Below are 18,266 nucleotides of genomic sequence, written 5' to 3'. Positions count from 1 at the left end.
ACTCAACCAAAAACCAACCAAACAGCCACATTTTTAATAAAATGTGGTCCCTCGTATGAGAGAATAATGTATAAAATTAATTCCATGTTTGAATCTCCACAAATGCTACAGCCATCCATGGCCAAGAGTCCAAGAGAGAAAAACTGACAGTGCTTTCTGGGTAGGAGGGATGGCATTACTCTCTATCCTGTCAGAGTGACACCAACCAATCATGAGCTGCTGTGTATGCAGAAGAGCAGATAGGGCTTTCCTCCAAGTATGTTCAGCTGCCCTGTGATATAGCATGAGCAGAAATTTGAAAAGATGTGCTGTGTGGCTTCGTGTCAAAGGAAATGCCTGTCTACTTTACATGAAAAGAGAATTCCAAAATGTTAAAAGTGACATTTCAGTGCATCCTACATCAAGACAACAATCCAAAAATTAACAAATAATAAGTTAAAAAAAAGCCAAAAAACAATAAAAGTTTTATTTTCAAGTATCCAGGCCTGATTTAAAGAATGTGGTGTATGACATCTGGTTGATCACAAATATGTGAGGGAGAATGATGCAAAGGGGGCGGCACGGTGGTGTAGTGGTTAGCGCTGTCGCCTCACAGCAAGAAGGTCTGGGTTCGAGCCCCGTGGCCGGCGAGGGCCTTTCTGTGCGGAGTTTGCATGTTCTCCCCGTGTCCGCGTGGGTTTCCTCCGGGTGCTCCGGTTTCCCCCAAAGACATGCAGGTTAGGTTAACTGGTGACTCTAAATTGACCGTAGGTGTGATTGGTTGTCTATGTGTCAGCCCTGTGATGACCTGGCGACTTGTCCAGGGTGTACCCCGCCTTTTGCCCGTAGCCAGCTGGGATAGGCTCCAGCTTGCCTGCGACCCTGTAGAACAGGATAAAGTGGCTAGAGATAATGAGATGAGATGAGAATGATGCAAAGTTTGCCAAGGAATCTGGCAGAGTTAGAATTGAGAGGATCCAAAATATTGTTCAGAGGATATATAGTAGGTCAAGGTCTTCTTATTGGCATTTCAACCATATACAGTTGATACAGTACACAGTTCAAACAAAACTATGTTTCTCCAGGAACATGGTGCTACACTGAACATCACAGGACTACAAGTCTACATATACCGTAACACCATAAAGTGCAAGAGTACAAGGAGTGCAACACTGCAGACAGTAAATGACACAATAGACAATAATGGACAATAAATGACACAAACAATATAAAGTGCAGACACAAGCAACATAAGGTGCAGAGTTGAGTGTGCATATTGAGGTAGTATATGAAAGGAAATAAATAAAAGTAAACTTTGTGTGTGCGACAGACATTATAAACATTGTAAGGCAGTAGTGCATTTTTGTCCGCTGTGCAAAGATTGCAGTGTGAGTGGTGTATGCAACAGTCCGTGAGAATCAGTCCGAGTTGAGGAGTCTGATGGCATGAGGAATTAAAGCAGTGTATGAAAATGGAATAAATAAATGTAAACCTTGTGTGTGTCTGTGTGAGAGAGAGAGACATTGTAACCAGATAGATTGTAACCATATACCGGTAGATAAGATTACAGGCAGTTATAAAGGCAAAGGTTGGCAAACAAATCATTACAGTACATTTTTAAAATCATATTCAGAGTTTGCAAAATTTTTGAACTGCTATAATTTTGTTTAATTGCAGCAAAATCTGCACATACACTATTTGACTGTTTTTGTAATTTAGAACAAACTTTACTTTTCCTTGTTGCTGGGATGGTACCATCAAGGGTACAATTTTCGTACCTTTAGAATGCATCTTTTACATTAGAAGTTGCATGCGCTGTACTTTTAATTAGCTTTTAGAGTACAGCTTTAAAAGTACAACCCCGATTCCAAAAAAGTTGGGACAAAGTACAAATTGCAAATAAAAACGGAATGCAGTGATGTGGAAGTTTCAAAATTCCATATTTTATTCAGAATAGAACATACAGTAGATGACATCAAATATTTAAACTGAGAAAATGTATCATTTAAAGAGAAAAATTAGGTGATTTTAAATTTTATGACAACAACACATCTCAAAAAGTTGGGACAAGGCTATGTTTCCCACTGTGAGACATCCCCTTTTCTCTTTACAACAGTCTGTAAACGTCTGGGGACTGAGGAGACAAGTTGCTCAAGTTTAGGGATAGGAATGTTAACCCATTCTTGTCTAATGTAGGATTCTAGTTGCTCAACTGTCTTAGGTCTTTTTTGTCGTATCTTCCATTTTATGATGCATGAAATGTTTTCTATGGGTGAAAGATCTGGACTGCAGGCTGGCCAGTTCAGTACCCGGACCCTTCTTCTACGCAGCCATAATGCTGTAATTGATGCAGTATGTGGTTTGGCATTGTCATGTTGGAAAATGCAAGGTCTTCCCTAAAAGAGACGTCGTCTGGATGGGAGCATATGTTGCTCTAGAACCTGGATATACCTTTCAGCATTGATGGTGTCTTTCCAGATGTGTAAGCTGCTCATGCCACATGCACTAATGCAACCCCATACCATCAGAGATGCAGGCTTATGAACTGAGCGCTGATAACAACTTGGGTTGTCCTTCTCCTCTTTAGTCCGAATGACACGGTGTCCCTGATTTTTATAAAGAACTTCAAATTTTGATTCATCTGACCACAGAACAGTTTTCCACTTTGCCACAGTCCATTTTAAATGAGCCTTGGCCCAGAGAAGACATCTGCGCTTCTGGATCATGTTTAGATGCAGCTTCTTCTTTGAACTATAGAGTTTTAGCTGGCAACGGTGGATGGCACGGTGAATTGTGTTCACAGATAATGTTCTCTGGAAATATTCCTGTGCCCATTTTGTGATTTCCAATACAGAAGCATGCCTGTATGTGATGCAGTGCCGTCTAAGGGCCCGAAGATCACGGGCACCCACACTGTAAAAAAAAAAGTGACCATCTCAACTTAAATTTTCTAGGCAACATGATGCAAGAGAATTTTGTGTTGAGATGGTCAACACCAAAAGGTAAGTTGGCTGAACTCAAATTTAAACTCAGAAATCCTTGTTAGGTCAACAGCAATTGAGACAGGTTGAGTAAACTAGAATTTTCTAGGCAACATGATGCAAGAGAATTTTGAGTTGAGATGGTCAACAACAAATAGTACGTTGGTTGAACTCAAATTTCAACTCAGAAATCCTTGTTGACTTAAGAAGGATTTTTGTGTTTAAATTTGAGTTCAACCAACTTACCTTTTGTTGTTGACCATCTCAACACAAAATTCTCTTGCATCATGTTGCCTAGAAAATTTAAGTTGAGATGGTCACTTTTTTTTTTTACAGTGCACATAGACACAGACAACCATTCACACTCACACCTACGGTCAATTTAGAGTCACCAGTTAACCTAACCTGCATGTCTCTGGGGGAAACCGGAGCACCCGGAGGAAACCCACGCGGACACAGGGAGAACATGCAAACTCCGCACAGAAAGGCCCTCGCCGGCCACGGGGCTCGAACCCAGACTTTCTTGCTGTGAGGCGACAGCGCTAACCACTACACCACCGTGCCGCCTCGGGTAATCGTATTATTATTATTATTATTATTATTATCTGTCTAGTTCAACCAGATTATATGTACACAATATGACCAAAAGTATGTGGACACCTGACCATCACAGCCATATGTGGTTCTTCTCCAAACTGTTGCCACAAAGTGTTAAGCTCACAACTGTTGACCATCTTTGTATGTTGTCCCTGCTAAAAATATTCTATAGAATTCCTATAGAACAAGTTCTAAAGTAATCCTATAGAAAACTTAATGGAAATCCTGTAGAACTTTAGTACCCAAGGCCTATTGGAAAAAAAGTTCTACACTGTAAAAAAAAAAAGTGACCATCTCAACTTAAATTTTCTAGGCAACATGATGCAAGAGAATTTTGTGTTGAGATGGTCAACAACAAAAGGTAAGTTGGTTGAACTCACATTTAAACACAAAAATCCTTCTTAAGTCAACAAGGATTTCTGAGTTGAAATTTGAGTTCAACCAACGTACTATTTGTTGTTGACCATCTCAACTCAAAATTCTCTTGCATCATGTTGCCTAGAAAATTCTAGTTTACTCAACCTGTCTCAATTGCTGTTGACCTAACAAGGATTTCTGAGTTTAAATTTGAGTTCAGCCAACTTACCTTTTGGTGTTGACCATCTCAACACAAAATTCTCTTGCATCATGTTGCCTAGAAAATTTAAGTTGAGATGGTCACTTTTTTTTTTTACAGTGATACAGCACGTGTATATATGCGTCATTGGTTCTACCAACAAGGATACCAACATGCAGCGTTGCAACAGGTTGCAGCTAGTTCTATCAACAAGGATATCTTTGATATTTGGATGTTAAAATTCTTGATAGCTCAACATGATATCACAATGAGAGAAAGTGTATTAGGCCGACCTGGTTTAGTTGGTTGTAAGTGAAAATTACATTTCTGAGTCAAATGATATGTAAAATCTATGTTCAATCAACACCCGCCCGTAAAATTTTTTACAGTGCAGTATGGTTTTCCGGCCTTGACCCTTACGCACAGAGATTCTTCCAGATTCTCTGAATCTTTTGATGATATTATGCATTGTAGATGATGATATGTTCAAACTCTTTGCAATTTTACACTGTCGAACTCCTTTCTGATATTGCTTCATTATTTGTTGGCGCAGAATTAGGGGGATTGGTGAGCCTCTTCCCATCTTTACTTCTGAGAGCCGCTGCCACTCCAAGATGCTCTTTTTATACCCAGTCATGTTAATGACCTATTGCCAATTGACCTAATGAGTTGCAATTTGGTCTTCCAGCTGTTCCTTTTTTGTATCTTTAACTTTTCCAGCCTCTTATTGCCCCTGTTCCAACTTTTTTGAGATGTGTTGCTGTCATGAAATTTCAAATGAGCCAATATTTGGCATGAAATTTCAAAATGTCTCACTTTCAACATTTTATATGTTGTCTATGTTCTATTGTGAATACAATATCAGTTTTTGAGATTTGTAAATTATTGGATTCTGTTTTTATTTACAATTTGTACTTTGTCCCAACTTTTTTGGAATTGGGGTTGTACATCACAAGTCCTGTAGATCCATCCATCCATCCATCCATTATCTGTAACCGCTTATCCTGTGCAAGGTTGCGGGCAAGCTGGAGCCTATCCTAGCGGGCGAGAGGCAGGGTACACCCTGGACAAGTTGCCAGATCATCGCAGGGCTGATACATAGATACAAACAACCATTCACACTCAAGTTCACACCTGCAGTCAATTTAGAGCCACTAATTAGCCTAACCTGCATGTCTTTGGACTGTGGGGGAAACCGGAGCACCCGGAGGAAACCCACGTAGACACGGGGAGAACATGCAAACTCTGCACAGAAAGGCCCCCATCGGCCACTGGGCTTGATCCCAGAACCTTCTTGCTGTGAGGTGACAGTGCTAACCACTACACCAACGTGCCACCCTCCTGGAGATCCATTTATATACATCATTTATAAAGTTATCGTAAAGGTTTTATTTATAAATGAAATATACTGTTTGATACAAACAGTATATTTCTGAAAGTGTAATGATGAAGGAACATCTTTAAAACCTAACACCAATGAATATGTTATTGCTATAAATTATTTTTCATTTTGTCCTCAGGGTATGCAAACCTTTGCACTCAATTGTATGAAACACCTCACGCAAAGAAAACTAGACAGCCAAATACTGACAGTGCACATTTATAAAACAAATAAAATTAATATATTCAAGTATACTGAACTGAGAACATGTCAACCTATGCATATAAAATAATGTAGCTGGTCCTGCAGGCTGTTGAAAGATAATAGGCTGCACACTCTGTATATATAAAAGAGTTCTTGCTCCTCCCTTTGGCAAGGTTCAATCAGTGACATGGTGTTTGCTAAGGTTATTTCTACACTCTCTCCACCGCTGAGACATGCATAAAATCAGACACTGCAGATGAGTTTCCTCATTTCCAGGCAGGTTCTCACATTACACCTGACATGTAATAGATTGGAACCACCCAACAGGAGAGACCACACACGTTATCGGGCAAACAGCCATAAACACACTATTGCTTCATATCCTACTCTTTATCTGACTATATTTGTGCATCTCAGAAAATTAGAATATTGTGAAAAAGTTCAATATTTTCCATGAGTTATTCAAGAATGTGAAAATTTAATATATTCTAGACTCATTACACATAAACTAAAATGTTTCAAGCATTTTTCTGTTTTAATTTTGACAATTAAGGCCTACAGCGCAAAAAAAAAACCCATCTCAAAATATGAGAATATTTCATTTTAAGTTTGAGTAAAACAGTATAAATATTGTATACCTCTCAGGCTAATTCAGTACACGCAACCACAATCATGGAGAAGACTGCTAACTTGACAGTTGTTCAGAAGATGATCATCAACACCCTCCACAAGGAGGGTAAGCCACAGAAGGTCATTGTTGAAAAGGCTGGCCACTGTAAAAAAAATATTTGTTGTTTTAACTTAAAAAAGTTAGTGCAAGGGCTGCCTTAAAATTTTGAGTTCACTGGAATTCACATAGTAAGTTAAATTTTTGTGAACTTACTATATTAATTTCAGTGAACTCAAAATTTTAAGACAGCCCTTAAGGCAACCCTTGCACTAACTTTTTTAAGTTAAAACAACAAATCATTTTTTACAGTGCACAAGCAACAGGGATGACTGCAGCCTTGAGAGGATGGTCAAGAAAAATTGATTGAAGAACTTGGGACAGCTTCAGAAGGAGTGGACTGAGGCTGGTGTAAGTGCATCAAGAGCCACCACGCACAGACGTCTTCAGGAAAGGGGCTACATTCCACCCCTAAACCAGAGACAACATCAGAAGCGTCTTACCTGGGCTAAGGAGAGAAAGAACTGGACTGTTGCTCAGTGGTCCAAAGTCCTCTTTTCAGATGAAATTAAATTTTGCATTTCATTTGGAAATGAAGGTCCTAGAATCTGGAGGAAGAATGGAGAGGCACAGAATCCAAGGTATTTGAAGTCCAGTGTGACGTTTCCACAGTCTGTGATGATTTGGGGTGCCATGTCATCTGATGGTGTTGGTCCACTGTGTTTTTTTCTTTTTTTATACACAATCATGTTACTGACCTGTTGCCAATAAACCTAATTAGTTTTTTTTTAACATTACACAACTTTTCCAGTCTTTTGTTGCCCTGTCCCAGCTTTTTTGAAACATGTTGCTGGCATCAAATTCAAAATGAGCATATATTTTTCAAAAAACAATAAAATTTCTCAGTTTCAATATTTGATATGTTGTCTTTGTACTATTCTCAATGAAATACAGGGTTCCTATGATTTGCAAAGCATAGCATTCTGTTTTTGTTTACGTTTTACACAGTGTCCCAACTTTTTTTGGAATTGGGGTTGTAAGCTGTCATGATATGAAATAATTGACACTGGTCACTGGTCACTTGACACTGGATATAAAATGTTGTGAAAGAAAACACATTATAACCACAGGAATCCAAAATAAATGTCTTTTTTTTAAATAGAAGTTCTTCAAAAATCTTTGTCCAGTTCAGAGATTAATGGTAGAGTTTTGACATCATATTTCCCAAAGAGTGATTGGAAAATAGATTAAATATGGTGTCGGTAGTGAGAAAGCACCAGGTGCAGTGGTGGTCCTCCAGATTCCAAAAACAGCTAATGGTGACAACCAACGCTCTGGCCATTTTAGCCACTTTAATCTTACTAAACAGCCAGCTGCTGGCTGAAGGATCTCCCTGGAACTTTCCCCCAGACCCAAACACCTTCTGCTTTTTATCCATGACAAGCTGGGCAATGTTTTCTCATTGGATTTGCTGGTTGTTTAGTGCAATTGAAGTAGCCAGTGCTGTGTTTGTTATCAGCACTCTATAGCTGATTTTGGCATGTGTAGGACAATCCCACCACCTGGGGCTCTCCTGCTGCCAACACCAGTTTATTTGGCATATCCTTCTTTGCCAAAAGCAAAACAACCTGTTATCAAACTTACTTTCCTTATTTGTGTAACCATATGACTTTCTTAGTAGTTTCAGTAGTTATTGAATAGCTCATAGTCGTTGATTTTTCCATTGTGCTTGACTTTACCAAAAGTTCACTTTTGGCATAAAGATATGTTACTATTACGTTAGCCAGAAATATTCAGATAAAATAAATGTTTCTTATTTCACTATTTGGTTTGTATCTCCCTTCAAAAGCTCATCTATAGTGTTTGAATTAATATTTTACTGTGCGTTTGTATATAATAACATTTCTGTCTTCAGGCCTGGCACTAGATGCTTAAATGGTCAACATTTGGGGTGGTGTGGAGCATCTGACTGATGACTCACTGGCCATGACTCATAGATTGCTCAATATGCAGTCATGTGTAATAGAAATAATTGTCATTGCCTTTCACAGCCTGTCCATAGTACAGGCCTGTGTTGCCATAGAAACATCTGCTCAGGTCGTTTCTTACACACTGGCATCTGTTTTATTGACAGCCGACATGATTCACCTGTTTTTCAGCCTGTCTGGTGTGTGTAATCTATTAGTTTACCTACTAAATTGACATTTTGCCCTTTTTCTAAGGCCAAGAGCTGTAAAGGTTAAGAAGTTAAGCTGAGTTGCTTTTTGCAAAGGAACAGACAATTGCAATAATATGAAAGATGAAAAGACTTTGGATCTCTCTCTCTCTCTCTCGCTCGATAAAATGAATTGGAATATTAAGAGGGTCAATGTCAATGACAGACCCTGCCAATGCCTGACGTCTAGAGGTGGACACTAAGGATCAATAAAGAATGAAAAAACTACTCTAACATTCCCTGGTTGGACACAATTTGTGAAGTTGGGTGACTCTGTCTCAACTCGTTTGAATATTGATTGTGGTGTCCCTCAGGGGTCAGTATTGGGTCCTAAACTGTTTATTCTTTATATAAATTATATGTGCAATGTATCAAAGATATTTAAGATGGTATTATTTGCAGATGACACAAATATGTTTTGTTCTGGAACAAATTTACATGAGTTAGAAAACAATCTCTTCAGAATTGTGCAGGTTAAAAAGTTGGTTTGATCAAAATAAATTATCATTAAATTTGTCTAAAACAAAAATCATGTTATTTAATAATTATAAAATAAATAGGACAATAAATGTACAGGTAGATGGTGTTGATATTGAAAGAGTTTCTAATAATAAATTTATTGGGGTTATAATACAGTGGTGCTTGAAAGTTTGTGAACCCTTTAAAATTTTCTATATTTTTGCATAAATATGACCTAAAACATCATCAGATTGTCACACAAGTCCTAAAAATAGGTAAAGAGAACCCAGTTAAACAAATAAGACAAAAATATTATACTTGGTCATTTATTTATTGAGGAAAATGACCCAATATTACATATCTGCGAGTGGCAAAAGTATGTGAACCTCTAGGATTAATAGTTAATTTGAAGGTGAAATTAGAGTCAGGTGATTTCAATCGATGGGATGACAATCAGGTGTGAGTGGGCACCCTGTTTTATTTAAAGAACAGGGATCTATCAAAGTCTGATCTTCACAACACATGTTTGTGGAAGTGTATAATAGTACGAACAAAGGAGATTTCTGAGGACCTCAGAAACAGCATTGTTGATGCTCATCAGGATGGAAAAGGTTACAAAAGCATCTCTAAAGAGTTTGGACTCCACCAATCCACAGTCAGACAGATTGTGTACAAATGCAGGAAATTTAAGACCATTGTTACCCTCCCCAGGAGTGGTCAACCAACAAAGATCACTCCAAGAGCAAGGCGTGTAATAGTCGGCGAGGTCACAAAGGACCCCAGGGTAACTTCTAAGCAACTGAAGGCCTCTCTCACGTTGGTTAATATTAATGTTCATGAGTCCACCATCAGGAAAACACTGAACAACAATGGTGTGCATGGCAGGCTTGCAAGGAGAAAGCCACTGCTCTCCAAAAAGAACATTGCTGCTCATCTGCAGTTTGCTAAATATCACATGGACAAGCCAGACAGCTATTGGAAAAATGTTTTGTGAAGGATGAGACCAAAATAGAACATTTTGGTTGAAATGAGAAGCCTCATGTTTGGAGAAAGGAAAACACTGCATTCCAACATAAGAACCTTATCCCATCTGTGAAACATGGTGGTGGTAGTAACATGGTTTGGGCCTGTTTTGTTGCATCTGGGCCAGGATGGCTTGCCATCATTGATGGAACAATGAATTCTGAATTATACCAGTGAATTCTAAAGGAAAATGTCAGGACATCTGTCCATGAACTGAATCTCAAGAGAAGGTGGGTCATGCAGTAAGACAATGACCCTAAGCACACAAGTCGTTCTACCAAAGAATGATTAAACAAGAATACAGTTAATGTTTTGGAATGGCCAAGTCAAAGTCCTGACCTTAATCCAATCGAAATGTTGTGGAAGGACCTGAAGCGAGCAGTTCATGTGAGGAAACCCACCAGCATCCCAGATTTGAAGCTGTTCTGTATTGAGGAATGGGCTAAAATTCCTCCAAGCCAGTGTGCAGGACTGATCAACAGTTACCAGAAACGTTTAGTTGCAGTTATTGCTGCACAAGGGGGTCACACCAGATACTGAAAGCAAAGGTTCACATACTTTTGCCACTCACAGATATGTAATATTGGATCATTTTCCTCAATAAATAAATGACCAAGTATAATATTTTTGTCTCATTTGTTTAACTGGGTTCTCTTTATCTACTTTTAGGACTTGTGTGAAAATCTGATGTTGTTTTAGGTCATTTTTATGCAGAAATATAGAAAATTCTAAAGGGTTCACAAACTTTCAAGCACCACTGTAGATGATAGAATTAATTGGAAATCACATATAATATATACATACTAATGAAACTATCAAGAATCTGTGTTGAGTAAAGCTAAGCATGTCCTGGACTATAATTCACTCCACATTCTTTACTGTTCCCTGGTTTTACCGTACTTAAATTACTGCTCAGTGGTGTGGGGAAATACATATACCGGTAAATGTTCACTTCATGCAATAACTATACTTCAAAAAAGAGCTATAAGAATGATTCATAGTGCTGGTTACCGAGATCATACTAATTCACTATTCTTAAATTCAAAATGCTTAAAATTCAGGGATATTATAGAATATAAAACTGCCTTAGTAATGTACAAAGTAAGGAATTATAAAGTACCAAGGAATATCCAAATAATGTTCTCGGATAGAGAGGGGGGCTATAATTTTCGGGGGAAATTGAAATTTAAAATTCCCAGTGCTAGGACAACGTTAAAAATGTTCAGTATCTCTATTTGTGGAGTAAAGCTATGGAACAGTTTGAATGTGGAGCTCATGAAATGTACAACTATAAACCAGTTCAAAAAAAGGTATAAGGAACAGATCTTTATGAGGTATAGGGAGGAGGAATTACAATAACATGCTATTGATAATATAAGTGTATATATGTGGGTATGGGTACATATGGATATATTATATAAAAAGTGAGTATTTGTGTGTGTGTATATATATATATATATATATATATATATATATATATATATATATATATATATATAGTGCATAATTGTATATAATATATAAGCATAATATGCATAATTATGATATGGGTGTCTGTGTACATATGGATGTGTATAGTTATAGGTATGTGTATCTGTATGTACTGTATATATGTATTGTATGTGTGTATATATGCATAGCATAAGTATTTGTGTATATATATGATTTGATTTGGGCGATATTATACCATGTTGGTATGTCTTGGTATGTTGGTATGTTTTTTTTGTTGTTGATTTTGCTTTCTTTTGTATATATAGTTTATTATGGTGGAAAGTGACGTTTGATTAACAGTGGTATAGAGGGTTAGGATTTGATAACTTATTTACTTCTTCCTAATCCTTTCCGAACATTGTTATGTTATTGCCTTGTGGCTACGCTATTCTGTTTATGACGATATTTTGATGATTGCATTTTTATTTTTAGTTTTTTTGTTTGTTTTTATATCTTCTTTACTGTTCAGAATCAATCAATCAATCAATCAATCAATCAATCGTGTATGATATTATCCTGCAAATAGTGCCTGACAGTGATATTTGCAGGATTCTGGTAGATTGTCAAGGCAGTGCCCTTCAACATTAGGCTGGGGTAATGTACAGTACCAGTCAAAAAATTTGGACACACCTACTCATTCATAGGTTTTTCTATATTGTAGATTGTTTCATAGATTTTCTGTATTGTACATTGTAGAACAATACTGAAGACATCAAGACTATGAAATAACACATGGAACATGTATGGAATTATGTGGTAAACAAAAAAGTGTTAAAAAATAAAATAAAATAAGTTTCATATTTTAGATTTTTCAAAGTATCCAGCATTTACCTTGATGACACTTTGCACACTATTGGTATTATCTTAACCAGCTTCATGAGGTAGTCAGCTGGAACGCTTTTCAATTAACATCTTGTCAAAAGTGAATTAGTGCAATTTCTTGCCTTCTTAATGTGTTTGAGATCAAACAGTAAATAGTAAAGAATAAAAATAAATAGCCCGATTTCACAACTGTAGTAATCCATATTATGTCAAGAACTGCTCAACTAAGTAAAGAGAAATGACATCCATCATTACTTTAAGACATGAAGTGTCTTTTAATTAATAAAAATAAAGAAAAAAAACACTGAAATAGAAGGTGTGTCCAAACTTTTGACTGGTGCTGTGCATGATTTCGAGAGCCAGTAGTGAAAAAGAATATCATGATGCCTGAGATTGTGAGAGCAGAACAGTAAATGTGTGTCAGAGAGCGTTGTCATCCTCAAACAGAGATGAGAAGTGAAAGGCACAATGACTGAGCTTTCAGTTTGACTTCTGCAGGCAGATGCATAAAAGAGCTAATGACAGCTGTAGCCCCATCCTCAGTCCCAAAAGACATTCATCATTAATGCTATGTTACATTATGCACAGAATTAATTAGTGCAGACACCATCAGGCCTGATTTATGAAGAAACTCAGTCTAGACTTTGCCATTTGTTAGTTTCCATCTGTTCTTTCTCTGTGACAGGGGGCCTCATTTGTGCAGTTCAAATTTTCACTGTTGCCAACACTACTGGTCCAGATCATCAGTCATTTATTCATCTCTACTAACCACTTCATCCTGCTCAGGATCACGGAACTTATCCCAGGAACACTGGAGATGAGGAACACTAGACCATCGCATGAGGCCAGGCAGAAACACATCCACATCTAGGGCCAATTTAGAGTCATTCATCCACCTACTGACATGTTTTCAGGAACAAACTCCACATAGACAGGAAAGAGAGATCAGGATCAAACCATGGACCATGGAGCTATGATGAAGTGGGAACACTACCTGCTGTTTCACTGTGCTGCCCTCCGGCTCATCAAAATCCCCGAGTGCTGAGTGGCATACAATACCTGATCTGAGACTTTTCACTTTATAAAAAAGTGATAATATTCATATTGTTTTACTATTCACCATATTTATGTTTGGTATACCTTTACAATTAGACTAATGCCTGTTCAAACAGTCTGTAAATCTCAGCATATTAGCGACAATCATTTGTGGTTAAATTATCATCCTATATTGTTTGCATCATTAATAATATCAGTGATTAAACAACACCGCTACTAATACAGACATACGAGCTGTATCTGAAATCACTCACTCATTCACTATTCCCTACTCTGTTATTTACGTCATTACTGTCGCACAATTAAAACTTGCCAGAGTAGTCGGCTGGTGGGTTTTCAAAATAATAAATACATGCATGTATTTTTATGATAAATCCATATTATACTGAACGTATTTCCCACATTAATAAATACAAAGTACTTTGTGTCTGCTGCATCTTTCAGTCTTTTAAATCAAGGCTGAATACGTTCCTCTTTGCCGCTGCCTTTTATTAAATCAAATTTGAGTTTTGTGATTAATTCCTCGCTCTGCACTCTAACTTTTATTCTTGTATTTTATGTCTTATTCTATTTTAGCTTATCTTCTATTCTCGTACTATTTTTAATTGTATTTGAATATCTGTTTATAATATGTTTCTTCCTCCATCCATTCACCCCAACACACTACAATATTATTGCCATTTTCGTGCCACAACTTATAAATTTGTCTCGTGCCCGTTGTCATAAGGAAAAACAAACTACTGCTATACTCAATCTAAAATACTTAATGGTCCTTATGAAACAGCTTTTACAGCTCTGTGAAAATGTGTGACCACCGTGCATGATGGGATATATTGCTTGGTTAGTGACCATCGGTTGTACACTACTTTTCATGATGCATTGCGGGATACTATGAGTCCACTATACTGTATATGGTGTAATAATTCTCACTATACATTCGGACAGCACTAAAAAATGGCGAACTCACTATATAGTCCACTATCTAGTAAGTAGTGAGTGATTTCGGACACAGCAATAGATAACACTGTGTGCTGTGCTAAGATGGCAGCTTTGAGGCACTTCAAGGCACTCTTTGTGTGATTTTGCAGCAAAGTCTGGAATTCCAATGTAAATCTTTTAACCCACAAGTAATGTTTTATCCCTTATACTTCCAGGATCCAGACTTACATTTCTCAGTCTTGTAATGGCATACCCTTCCCCTTAGTTTCATTATGGTTACTGAATACATTCATAGTAATTGTTACTGAGTAATAATTAAATTCTGCCACCCAGCTCAAAATATGTTATATGGTAAAAACAATATATTTACACTCTTGTATGCATTTTCATTTGAAAATCTGTACTAACACAATGAGAAAGCATCTAAATTAATTCACCGAGGTGCCCTTGAGCGAGGCACCTAACTCCCAGCTGCTCCCTGGGCGCTGTTAGCATGGCTGCCCACTGCTCTGGGTACAGTATGTGTGTGTGCTCATTGCTCACATGTGTGCATGTGTGTGTTCACTGCTTCAGATGGGTTAAATGCAGAGAGGAAATTTCACAAGTATGTGATGAATAAAGTTGTGCTTTCTTTCTTTCTTTTTTCTTTGAGGCCTGGCTTCCAGGATCTGCAAAGTATTAGTTCAATATGCTTCACTCTACAAAAATGACACTTAATTTGTGCGAAACTCGAGGGAAGTAAATGACAGTTGCGGCCGGTGTTCATAAGCACTTTTAAATGTAGCAGTGGGACTCATCCTCTCTGAATAAAATCTGATTAATGTAACTCACTCCCTCTGCTACTTTAATTCAAACCTGTTACTGGAGGGAAAAAATTGAGTTCTGTAATGAATAAGGAAGCTGTACTGGGTAGAGATAAAATAAGTCGCTGAAGGACTTTCTTTTTTTTTGACCTTTAGATACAATCTCTCAGGAGTTAACTTATAATATATCTAACACTGTCAGAGGAACATTGTCATGTGTTGCTGGAAAAATGTGTCATTCAAATCAGTGATAGCATGTAACTGAGAATAAGTTTAATTGCTTTCTTAAAGGTGCGGTGGGAATTTTGGAGGGATTTAGGTATTTAGAGACCTGTCTAGTAAAAATATATTATTACAATACAGATTGAAAGTGTAATCAAGTATTCAAGGCTTGGTGAATGAAATGTCCTTGAGGATGTAATTACCTGCTGCAATTATTGTCATCTCCTTGGTGTTACAGAGTGTCATGAGAATAAAAATGTAATTGCGCTCATCAATCCACCTAGTTACCAAGTACTATGTGCCAATCTAATTCAAACCTATGATGAGTTCTTCTATGAATTGCTATTTGATTCCACCACCAGCACACTACAAAGTTATTATGAAGTACGTGACCCTTTTCAGAAAGCTGGCTGAGAAGTGACCTGTCCAGTGGATGGTTTAGCTTGCAATCTCTGTTTATACCCAGATACATGAATGCACATTAAGAATGTGAAGCTTGTGACTGTGAACTGGAGTTGGTGGGATTCTAAATCTAGTTTAGTGATTTTAATCTGCAGGTGTTTCTCCACTAAGCTGTCGTTCAAATTTCTGTACTTGTCATCATGGGCAGACAACCAGGGAATTTGTCACAGGTCCAGATCAGGTGGAAGATCAAGGGGATAAACTGACATTTCATATATCTGATATAAATATTCTGGTCAGAAACCTAGATTTGTCCAAGACAAAAGGGGCTTTGCAAGGATTGCTCCAAGACAAAACATATAGTATAATATAACAAAGTATTTATCCTGTAGGGTGGCATAGTGGTTAGCACTGTCGCCTCACAGCAAGAAGGTCCTGGGTTCAAGCCCAGTGACCGGCAAGGGCCTTTCTGTGTGGAGTTTGCATGTTCTCCCCATGTCTGCGTGAGATTCCCCCACAGTCCAAAGCCATGCAGGCTAGGCTAATTGGTGGCTCTAAATTGGCTGTAGGTGAGTGTGAATGGTTGTTTGTCTCTGTGTCAGCCCTGCGATAACCTCGTGACTTGTCCAGGGTGTACCCTGCCTCTCGTCCATAGTCAGCTGGGATAGGCTCCAGCTTGCCTGCGACCCTGTAGAACAGGATAAGTGACTACAGATAATGGATGGATGGATTTGTCCCATACAGCATGATAAATAATCTCTCATCTCATCTCATCTCATTATCTCTAGCCGCTTTATCCTTCTACAGGGTCGCAGGCAAGCTGGAGCCTATCCCAGCTGACTACGGGCGAAAGGCGGGGTACACCCTGGACAAGTCTGATAAATAATCATAACACTGTAAATAAATTGTACAAGAAAGCATATAACATTTAAACAATATATTTAATACACAGCACAATGATGGCTGACCTGAGTGTGCAGAGCAGTATCAGTGTATCATTAAAAATGAATGCGAGATGCTGTGAATTGTACGCATGCAAAGATATTCATTATTCTAGTGAAGTGAGCCTGCAGAAATGCTTCACACTTCAGTTCTGCAAGTAGTGAGGACTGAGGACTGAGACACACATGTTCCCCTTTCCCCTTGCTCACCACCATCTTCAATTTTCTCGCAAATCATGTTGAATTTTTAAACTTTGGGAATGGGGATATAATACATGTACCCACTGCTACAACTGGTCAGTCTAAACCAATTCCCTTCTTTCTGGAAACACATAATTTATGATCACATCTAATTCAATGTAAAACAACAACAGCAACAAAATGACCATGCTCAATGATACTGCTGTGCATACTCTGGTCAGTTTGTGCTCTCTATTAAATATATTATGACATAAAAATACAGTATATTTTGCAGCTTATGTACGTATAGTTAACTACAGAATACTTGCCGTGCTTAGATAGTAACACACACAGCTGACTAAAACCAGAAAATTTATGATTGGTTGAACCCTTGGTTACACAACAAGAAACAGTAGATTTTTAGGCCGGTTTCTTATTATCTTTATCCAGTGCGTTATTTTAATTGGTGAGTTTTTATGACAGTGATATAGGCTTAATTTCTATATACCATAAAATAGCACTTATTCAGATAGCACATGGTGTTGTTTTATGGTGTGTAGTGTGGGTTCAGCTGTAACACATGAAGCTGTGACATACCCCTTTTTCACAAGTTGACACAGTTCCTTGAGGTCTTGATGAAATGTTTGTAACATGCTTTGGTTAAAATTCCACAATGATGAAGCACCACAGCTCCCTTCTCACCCTGTCGAAACAGCCCTGTTCAAAACGGCTGATTTGAGCACCAGTTCTTTTAAATGAAAATGAGCCACTGCTCACCACACCCCCTCTTCCACCAGCCAATTTAATAGCACTTTCCACATGTATATTCATTCACGGGGCGGCACGGTGGTGTAGTGGTTAGCGCTGTCGCCTCACAGCAAGAAGGTCCGGGTTTGAGCCTTTCTGTGTGGAGTTTGCATGTTCTCCCCGTGTCCACATGGGTTTCCTCCGGGTGCTCCGGTTTCCCCCACAGTCCAAAGACATGCAGGTTAAGTTAACTGGTGACTCTAAATTGACCGTAGGTGTGAATGTGAGTGTGAATGGTTGTCTGTGTCTATGTGTCAGCCCTGTGATGACCTGGCGACTTGTCCAGGGTGTACCCCGCCTTTCGCCCGTAGTCAGCTGGGATAGGCTCCAGCTTGCCTGCGACCCTGTAGAACAGGATAAAGCGGCTAGAGATAATGAGATGAGATAAACATATCTTATAGAAACTTCCTCATTCCTTGACACAAATGTAGATATTTCAGTCCTGTATCCTCTTCATTTTTGATGTTCTATTTTGATAGATGAAAGTATCACTTGTTATCAAAGTGCAATTAATTAAATGACTAATCAAATGAAATAAAAC

Source organism: Neoarius graeffei, chromosome 21, assembly GCF_027579695.1.
Source record: "Neoarius graeffei isolate fNeoGra1 chromosome 21, fNeoGra1.pri, whole genome shotgun sequence".
Classification (NCBI taxonomy): domain Eukaryota; kingdom Metazoa; phylum Chordata; class Actinopteri; order Siluriformes; family Ariidae; genus Neoarius; species Neoarius graeffei.
Note: the sequence above shows the minus strand (reverse complement) of the source record.